The 9,795-nt window shown below is 46.5% G+C and overlaps 1 pseudogene; it reads right to left on the bottom strand.

Moving 5' to 3' along the window:
* Window positions 1-1,521: 1,521 nt before the first annotated feature.
* LOC114006746 (retinol dehydrogenase 16-like) lies at window positions 1,522-6,819 on the bottom strand (annotated as a pseudogene).
* Window positions 6,820-9,795: the final 2,976 nt, after the last annotated feature.

Here is a 9,795-nt window from a genome sequence, read left to right as displayed (position 1 = left end):
TCAGGGGAATAGCCATGCTGCAATCTCTTCTCCTCCATTCGCTTCTCAGGATTTTGGGCTCAAGCATATGCACTTTGAGAGGTATTCAAGACTTAATATTCAAGTCTGGGAAACAGCCCATAGTCGGCCATGAGGGACTCCAGTGTCTCAACTACCATTCCACCTACTGGCCCCTTAAATCCTCTCTATTCTTCTGGAAAGAATCTAGAAAGTGCTACCTACTCTTATTGTCCTCATATCCAGTTGCTCACCAGGGCTTGACATTTTATCTCTTCCATATTTCTCAGTCCACTTCATCCCTCTTCTGTCCTAGTACTCTGGCCACCTCTCAGCTGGTCCGTTGTAGCTCCCTGTAAAGGAGTATTTTCTTGCCATCAGTCCCAAGATCCCTTATCAGTCATCCTCTGTTCTTTTATATATATATATATATATTGTGAGGTTTTTGCTATAGGGCACATGTGCTGCCCAGAAATACAGAGAGAGACAGAGAGGCAAAAAGCGAGAAATCACCCCCTGGGGGGATGTAGCCACATCATGTGAGTTTAAGCCACTGGGTCCGGGACTCGAGTCGCGGTTGAGTACGTGGGAGTCCAGCGACATAGCCATTACACAAACTTCTAGTCCCAGCCATCCTCTGTTCTGCAGCCAGTGTAATCTCTAGCTCCTGATTTGACCAAGTAGCCCCCTGAATAGTTCCCTTCCATTTGGTTTTACCACCTGTAACATGAAGTTCCAGGGCCCACAGTCCTCCCACAAGCCCACTTATGCCACCTGATCACCTTCCCTCCTGCCAAGCTCAGCTTTATCCTCTCACATCAGGAAGACCTTGCAACACAGACAGACAGCTAATGCTCACACTGGCTTGGCTCTCATCATTCCCTCATATGAGAGCCTTTCCTGCCCTTCCCCACCAGGCTGCCAGGGTCAGGCCTTCAGTTCATAGCTCAGACCTCACATGTAAATACTCCCAAATATGTTGGCTACCGTGGCTGTCAGAGATAATTTGATCAACCCATCAAAAGACTAAGTAACAGTGAGTTTGTATCCCTTATTCCTCTTCCTATCAGCTGACTGAGTTTTTAGTTCAGGAACCATTTATTAGAGTCCAAAGACACAGTCATTGGCCACTCACATAGGGTCCCTGTAAGTATCTGCTGAAATGAGTCAGAAGTTTTACTCACACCTCCAGGGCTTTCTGAAGCTGAATATCATAGTGCTTATGTACATTGGTTTTGGATCCACATGATCCAGGCCCAGTCTCCCTTAGACACTCTAAACATGGCCTCCCCTGCAGGGTCCTCCCTCATACAAGGAGCACCTTCTACACCCAACACCTGGAAATGTGCTCCCAATCAGGATGTATAAAATCAGGAGGAGGGTGGCATGGCAATCAGAAAGCAAAAGAGAGAGGAATGTCCATGGAAGGGCCTTAAGACTCTGATTTAAAGAATGCCCTGAAAGACTTACTGGGGAAAACAGGAACAAGAGGGCTGAGGGAGGGTCTGTCCCAGGTCAGTACCTGAGGGAGTCTACACCCTACTTGGAGATGAAATATCTCCCACCATATAGTGACAGCCAGTCCATGACGCTAGAGACATTGACCACACGACCCCTCACCTTCCTCACTAAGGGAACCAGACTCAGAGTCACCTCGATTACCCCACCAGGTTCACATTGAGGATGGTCACAAAGTCCTCTTTGGTAGTCACTCATTGGGTGCTATGGGCACAGAGATGCCAGCATTGTTCATCAGGCTCCAGAGTCCTAGGGACAGAGGAAAATGAGTCACACTGAATTGTGTCTGTGCAGTGTGGACACAGTTACAGTTCAAACTCATATCCCACTAGACCGAGTGCATTAGGATAAGTGTGGATGGGCAACGAGGGTAGAACAGAACAGCATGGAGTCTCCTAGGGGTGCAGATTCTGTAACCTGATGGACAACAGCTCTGCCTTCCTTCCTCCACAGGTCTTGGCCCAGCTCACTGCTGTATCCCTTATTTCTCTTCCTCTCAGGTGACTGAGTTTTTAGTTCAGGAACAAGTCTTATGCACCTAACTCCTTAGTTGATGATGGTGGGCGCTGATGCTGAAGGAATACTGTGCAGCAGCAGTCTAGAAACATGGCCGCTGGTGTCTGCTTGTGCACATTAATGTGGTTCAGGCAGACATTATGCACACTCACCTACAGTTCAGCTTTTCTAGAGAATAAGTATAGTGCGTGCTCTACAGCTCTCCACCGAGGGAAAGCAACAGAGAGAGACAGAGAATGAGGACGAGAAGGAACAGAGGGAGACAAAAGGTAAAATAAAAAAAAGACGAGGCTAATATCTGGTGGAGCTAGGTTGACCACAACCTATAATACACATTTGGGCAGAATGTGGACAGCCGTTCTATGTTTGATCACACAGTTCTTGAAACATCCTGTATCGATACTGAATAATGCTCCTGCTGAGGACTTGGAGGGGATGTTGGGTTGGATTTTGGAGGAGGCAAAGCAGCTAGCTCATCCCATGCCCCAGTACACAGACTGCAGCTTCTGTCCTGAAAATGTCCCCTGGTCTTCTCACTAGCCCAGAAACCACCCTCCACCAACTTCTCAGTCTCAAATTCACCAAGCTTTCAGTTAACTTATCATAAACATTCAAACCCAATCCCTGGGATGTAAAGTAGAGTTCCTGAGGTACAGATCCAAGGAAAACAGGAGTAGGGGACCCACAGAGTTGGAGTGTGGAGAGACTGCTGTTAATCTGGAAGAACTGGTCCAGGAAGAAAAGGCTCTTCCCTGCTCAAAAACATGCCCTGTCCTATGGGAATGCACATTCTTTCAGTAAGGTATTTTATTTGTAAGAATCCAATCAACATGCATGATTATGAGATTCAGATAAACAAAACTTTATTAACATCATTGTCAGAAATAATGTCATGAGACTTGGTTAGGTATGTTTAAATATGTTGTGTGTATCAAGAATTGAATATTCTAAACTATTAGATACTTATAAAAATTTCATTATGGGGCTAGCTAGTAGCATGATGATTAAGGTGGCTGGATCCCACATGGCTTAGGATGTATCTGAGCCTTGGAACTGGCAGTTTGAAAAACATGCTGGGTATGCATGTGTACATGTCCTAAAATTCCAAGAGAATGGAGGAGAAGGGAACATGGCATGGCCTTCTCCTCCTTTGCTGTGCTCTTTCATTTTCTCTCTCTATCCCTAGGTAGCATTCTTGCTATATAGGAGATAAATACATTTATCAAAAATTTACAAATAAAGCAATTAATTAATTAGATCTTCATTTATGTTGTAAACCTTTTTTTTTTTCTTTTTTTTTTTTTTTTTTTTTTTGCTATAGGGCACATGCGCTCACCAGAGAAGAGGGGAAAAAAAGGGAAAATAAATCATGTTCCAGAAGGGATGGCATTCTCCTCCATTCCCCTCTCAGAACTTTGGGCATACATACACACATTACCAGTGTGATTTTGAAGCCACAGGGTCCAGGACTAGAACCCTGCAGTCAGCGCAGTCGGCTATGTAGGACCCAGCTTCTTTACCTCCATGCCTCCTATTGGCCCAACTTCTCTTCCTTCTAACATAAAAATAATTGGGACCAGCAGTTAGTGTAATGACTATGTCGTTGAACTCCCACATAGTCGACTGTGGCTCGAGTCCCAGACCCAGTGGCTTGAACTCACATCGGGGGCGTGTGCATGTGTGCCCAAGATCCCGAGAAGAGAATGGAAAGAGAAGGGATTGTGGCATGGCCATCCCCCCTGGGGGGTGATTTCTCACTTTCTGTCTCTCTGTCTCTCTCTGTCTTTCTGGAGAGCACACACGCCCTATAGCAAAAACCTCTCCAAAAAGAAAAGAAAAAATACAATACACACCATGCACAAATCCCAATTAAAATATAAACAAAATTTATGATGGTGATTTAAGGACAAAATTTGTCTTCATCTTCATACTTGTCAGCAATGTTAATTTACTCTATTTATACTTAGACAAAGAAATATATGTTCTGGAAAAAAAGAAAAAGAAATATATGTTCTGGGGGACCAGCAGATGGCATGGTGGTTAAGACACTGGACACTCCCCACATGGCCCACCACAGTTCGAGTCCTGGACCTAGTGACTTGTGTTCTCACTTTCCCTTTCTCTCTCTGTGTCTCTCTCTGGTCAAATTAAAATAAATAAATGAATAAATAAAACTAAATAATTTTTTAAAAAACATGTTCTGTTTTTGTTCCATTTAAGGTACACAAAATGTTGTAGTGCAGAGAAAATACAAAAAAGTGGGCCGTTCCTAGGCTTTGAACCTTCTGATCCAGTCCTCACAGTCATGTCCTCGGCTGAGAATGGGGCGGAGCTCAGCTCTCTCTGTAGACAATGATGCGTCCCAGGTGAGACTAAGACAAAGTGCTGAGAAGCTGAGCCCAGCTACGGCAGGGCTTTCAGCCACCAATACAAATCCACAGGCCCATGCTACAGTGCCCACCCCTCTGCAGAAATTCGCCCTGATCTCTAATCACAGCACCCAGCATTAAGCCTCCCGAACCTATGCTTCAAAGGGGAACAGGGAGAATAGACAGGAATTCTAGTGGGCAAATCCTCCTCAGGGTAAAATCTCACCAAGACAGGACCAGCAGTTGGCATAATGGCTATGTTGCTGGACTCCCATGTGACGGGGCCATGAAGACAACACAAGCTGGTAAAGCGGTTGCCTCCCATGTCTAAAAGGCAAGGCCTAGACTGGGAAGAAACTGAGGCAAGATCCGGTTTACGAGCCCTCCTTGTGTCGTTTACTGGCCTGTAGTCAATTTCTCTGCCGTGAGCTTTACTGTTATTACGGTACCCTGCAAGGGTAAAATATCACGCCCAACCATTACAATAAAGCCAGTTAGTGATCTTGTAGGAATGTGGTTTCCTAAGATGGCTTGAGAGGGCCAGGAAGTTTGAGACTCACCTACCTGTCTGTTTAAGCCAAAATTAACATATGTTAGGTCAAATTCATATAAGCCAAAATAGCGTTAGTAGCATATGAAAACTAAGATAGTTTAAGGCTAGTTTTATGTAAATACCCCTTGTTAAAGCTACAGGCCAAAGTTAACTCATGCTAGGCAAAGTCAGCACATTCACCATATAACAGAGACTCAGAGATAAAACAAAAGAACTCACTAACTGACAGACTCAGCAAACAAAATACAGAAACTTGTTTTTTTTTTTTTATAAAGAAAGGAAAAGCCTGACTGGCGATGACAGGATGAACAAACCTGAGGGCTCCAGAGAAAGATTAACTATCTTAGCTGGGAGCTCTTATCTAAAGCAACAGGTAGTTTTCAACTACAAAGAGTTTCTCATCTATGTGCTGTTGACTATGAAAAACTGCTAATAAAACATCCTGTGTTGTCTCCTGAGCTACAAGATCATCTTCCTTTCCCATGTGGGTAATAGGCTCACCATCTTTTGATGTAATATGTAGATAGTCCATATATTAACTGTGTCTTTACATAACAAGACAAGATTTCTATCTAGGCCTTTGCAACCAGCAATGTTGCCGCCCTGGCCCGGGACTGAAGTTATCAGGCTGACCTGGGACGGAAGCTACCAAGCTTCCTCCAAGCCCCCTCTACAAAAGACCCTATCCAGTAATCAAGACTGAAGAAGAAAATGCACCAGACAAATAGACTCCTTCGTTCTGAGAACTGTGTTTGGCTTCACCTATTCAAACAAGACAGACATCATGTTTTATGATCACTGTTCCTATGCCTTGAATTCCATATTTCTTATAGTAAAACTTTTATTTCCCCCTCATCCCTCCTACTCCTGTAAGATCCCTCAATAAATACGTGTGTTTGGTAGCCACTAGCGCGGCAGCCTGGAGCTGGCTCTGGCTGTGGCCGGCTGAGAACATGCTAAGAGGCATTGAGGTCTTAGTCTAATTTTTTGTTCCTGATCACCTGTGTAGCCTTCCTGTGTACGAGCCACCCACCACTGCCAAAGCTGGACCCTGGCACCCATGTAGTCTACCATGGTTTGAGCCCCAGACCTGGTGGCTTAAACTCACACTGGGTGTGTGTGTGCCAAAGATCCTGAGAGGAGAATGGAGGAGAAGAGATTGCAGCATGGCCATCCCCCCTGGGAGTGCTTCCTCGCTTTCTGTCTCTTTGTCCCTCTCTTTCTGGGAAATGCACATGCCGTACAACAAAAACCTTTCAAGAAAAAAAAAATCTCACCAAGACTACAGAGCTCCAAAGTCAGGAGGGATGAAAGGAGAAGGGAAAGGGAATCAGGTTGGCAAGGTGGAGGTAGGGCAGGAAAGCTTGAATTACTTCAAGCCTGGAAAAGTAGTTCTAGAATCCTCTAGACAGCAGACTTGAGGTGATCCTTCATACAGAGGGAAGAAACCAAGAGTCATCAACAGGAATGCGGGTGGTACCTCTGTCCCCCACGTGCTTCTTCACCCACTGGGCAGCAGCCGCAATGCTCTCTGTCTTGGTGACATCCAGGGTGACCGTCTTTAGCCTGTCTGAGGTCTGGTGCCTCAGCTGCTCAGCTCCCTTCTCTGTCAGACATGCAGCCAGCACCCTCAGGCCTCGCATGTCCAGCTGTCTGGCCAGCAGGTTCCCGAAGCCTCAGTCACAGCCCGTGATGAAGACGTACTTGCCTCTCAGTTGGCCCACCCCCTGCCTCTCCCGGTACCAGCGCAGAAGGTAGTACAGGCCCACCAGGGCTGCCAGGTAGAGCCACATGGCTTCACAGAGGACAGACACCAGCAGGTACCTGTCAAAACAGTTCTGGTCTCCTCAGTCAGGAGGAGCCCGGCCTCAGGACTCTGCATGGAGTGCGCACACTCCTTGCTGATAGTGCTCATTCCGGAGCATTTTCTTTACTGGCTCCACCACCCCATTCTTTGGACTAATTTCACAAGTACAAAATTTGGATACACTGGTGAAAACGTAATGTTCTGCTTAGAAAGAAAATGTGGTTACACAACAACCCTTCCTTTCCCTGCCTGCTTCTCTCTGCCTTCCTATGCCCACTCAAGAGTCTACACAGGTGCTCACACAGATGGCCTCATACACACAATAGAACACTTACACCACTGTGGTCTGGATTCAAGAGTCAGAAGTGGCTCTTCTCTACCCTCATGAGGGAAGACTCAGATCCTCACTTGGAATAAATAGATATCCTTTTCAGTGTCCATAATTTCCTTGAACCATGAATTCCCAAGGGCCATGCACTAAAACAGAATTCCTGTCTATTCCCCTCACCTCCTTCAGTCTTCCAGCCCACTCTGTTCCTCTGAAAGGCAATATGAACCCTTGCTGGGGTGAAAGGGGCTCAGGGCCCTGCAGAGTTAGGAGGATCAGGAAGTCTAGAGACAGCACTCAGATGGAAGACACCTTGGAACCTCCCGTCTCCAAGGCCACAGAGCAGGAGAATCCTTCAGAGGCAGTTCCCACATGAAAACTCACCCTGTCCCCATCACTGACATCTCCTACACCAGACATCTGGACACCGGCAGCCCCACCCAGGTCTGGGAAAGGAAGGCTGGGCGATGCTCTGGGCCTGCACTTCTGAGCTCCCTTACGCTCCAGTGCTCGCGCGCCCCCTGGTGGCACTCTGTAGAGTCTGGGCACGCGCCCCTGCTGATATCAGCTGCCAGAGAGAGCCCACTCAGCCACACAACGTCTCTCTAGTAAGGGCGACCCCGCCTATTAGTCCTTGTATCTCCAGAATGGGTCTTTGAGAAGGGAAAGTGTGGGAAAGGTAGAGCGGAAAGTCAGGAATTGAAGGTTCATTGTGCGAACCTGTTTTCTACTCTACTGGCCTGGGGCCCACCCTAAGCCTGGGATGAGGACATAGAACTGAAGAGACACCGATGCTTTAAGGGCTGAGTATTTGGGGTTGGAGGTTTTTTTTTCGGGACTCAATGACCCTGCGCTCAAGAGGGCAGGCCAGAAAGGGACATAGTAAAGGTCGCTTTTTGGTACCCAAGGACTCTGATAGGAAGATATTTCCACAGGTCAGACCTATCTGCCTCACCTAGGATGGAAGCCTGCAGGGAGCAGGCAGGCTCTCTGATGAAGTCATTGAATGACTGACATTGGACTTCAATTAAGGCCAATGCTGTTCAGTGATGTGACTATTCAGGTGTTAGACTAAAGGTCCAGCCAGGGTGGGCTCCTCCCCTGCAGTGAAACCCAGCTTGGGCTTCTGTTTTAAGGCCATTGTTTTCTGTTGGCAAAATTGACACCCTTGAGTCTCGGTTTCTATTTTGACCATGTGGTCAGCTGGGTGCAGCCCCATACCCTGGGGATTCAGTGTGGAAGGCCAGAGGTTTGTATCCCCATGGATCTCCTACACTCTAAAGATGAACTGAGGGTGAGTAAAACCTGAACACCTACCCTACGAGGTGGCTATAAAGTGAATCGTCAATCTTTTATCCTTAGTTTGGTGTGTGTGTGTGTGTGTGTGTGTGTGTGTGTGTGATTGTGGGCATGCACAGAGAGTATTATCAAAGTCAGGAGTCCAGGCCAGCCCAGCAGTCTAATGGTTAGAGGAAGCTAGAGCCACATGGCCAATTGCATAGTTTGAATCTAGGCCTGGTGGCTTGAGAAACATGCTGGATATGTGTGTGTTTATTCCCCAAATCCTGACAAGATGGAGACACAGAGGGAAACGGAATATGGTATGACCATGCCCCATTGAGGGAGCATTTTCTCCCTCTTCCTTCCTCTCCTTCTCTGGTGAGCACACAATCCTTTTCACGTGTACACACACACGCAGTTAGGAGGCTTTAAATTGACTATTAAACTCTTGCTTTCAGTAAGTTTGAGCTCACTACTTGATTCAAGCAAAAGCCACCTGGCTCCTCAGAGTAGGGGACACTGGTGGGGATGAAATTAAGTTAAATTGTACCAAAATGTTAAAAATGGCTTCAAACAGAACTCAACCAGCCTGGAGGCAACACTTGTAGGACTGGCAGAAAACCATGGCCACGTGGCAGACTCAGTGCTGGGTAAGAACTATTATTAGAATGGCCTGGCCTAACAAATGGGAAGTGCTGCCCCCTCTGCTATGCTGGACAAACGATGGAAGAATTACAAATGTGACTTTGTAATTTTGTAGTCAGCACCAGGAGCCTGCTATGGAACACCAGCTCCAATCTAGGGCCAGTGGTAAACACTATGATTGCTGTAGTGACAGAAATTATTATAGACTTCAGTGAAACTGGAAGAATCCACAACCAGGGAAAGAGAGAAAGCAGGAGTCATGCCCAAGTGCTCCACCCCACAAGGAGGAGTCTCAAGGCTGGAGCCCCTTCCCCAAGAGAGTAAGAGTCAGGTCATTGTTGCCCTCTGGTTTGTTTAGTGGGTGGGCGGGGTGACCTGAGGCCTGGAATTAACAACATACTGCTCCTGCACTAGTAAACAATGTTGGCCTTAGTAGGTGTGGAGGCAGAATGCACCCTTATCTATGGAAATGCATCTCACTTTAGGGAGAAATATGAGCCATAGACAGATATGGAAGACAAATTTTTCAGGTAGAATCAACTAGCCTGTGTTTACAGACATAACCACTATCCTCCACATACCTGAATATATACTTGTGATAAATGTATTCCAAGACCCGGACATAACCACTACCACAGGGAATTCTGGCTCCATATTAGAATAGTTCATCAGTTCTAGAGGGTCATGCCAAGTGGAATCCTGTTTGTTTGCCAACTTCCCCGGGGAGTTGGAAATGTGAGAGCATATAGATTTCCAGGTAGATATGAAGAAATAACCACTG

Source organism: Tupaia chinensis, unplaced genomic scaffold (assembly GCF_000334495.1).
Source record: "Tupaia chinensis unplaced genomic scaffold, TupChi_1.0 Scaffold150006_1, whole genome shotgun sequence".
In the NCBI taxonomy this organism is placed as follows: domain Eukaryota; kingdom Metazoa; phylum Chordata; class Mammalia; order Scandentia; family Tupaiidae; genus Tupaia; species Tupaia belangeri.
Note: the sequence above shows the minus strand (reverse complement) of the source record. Positions and strands in the feature narration are given on the sequence as shown.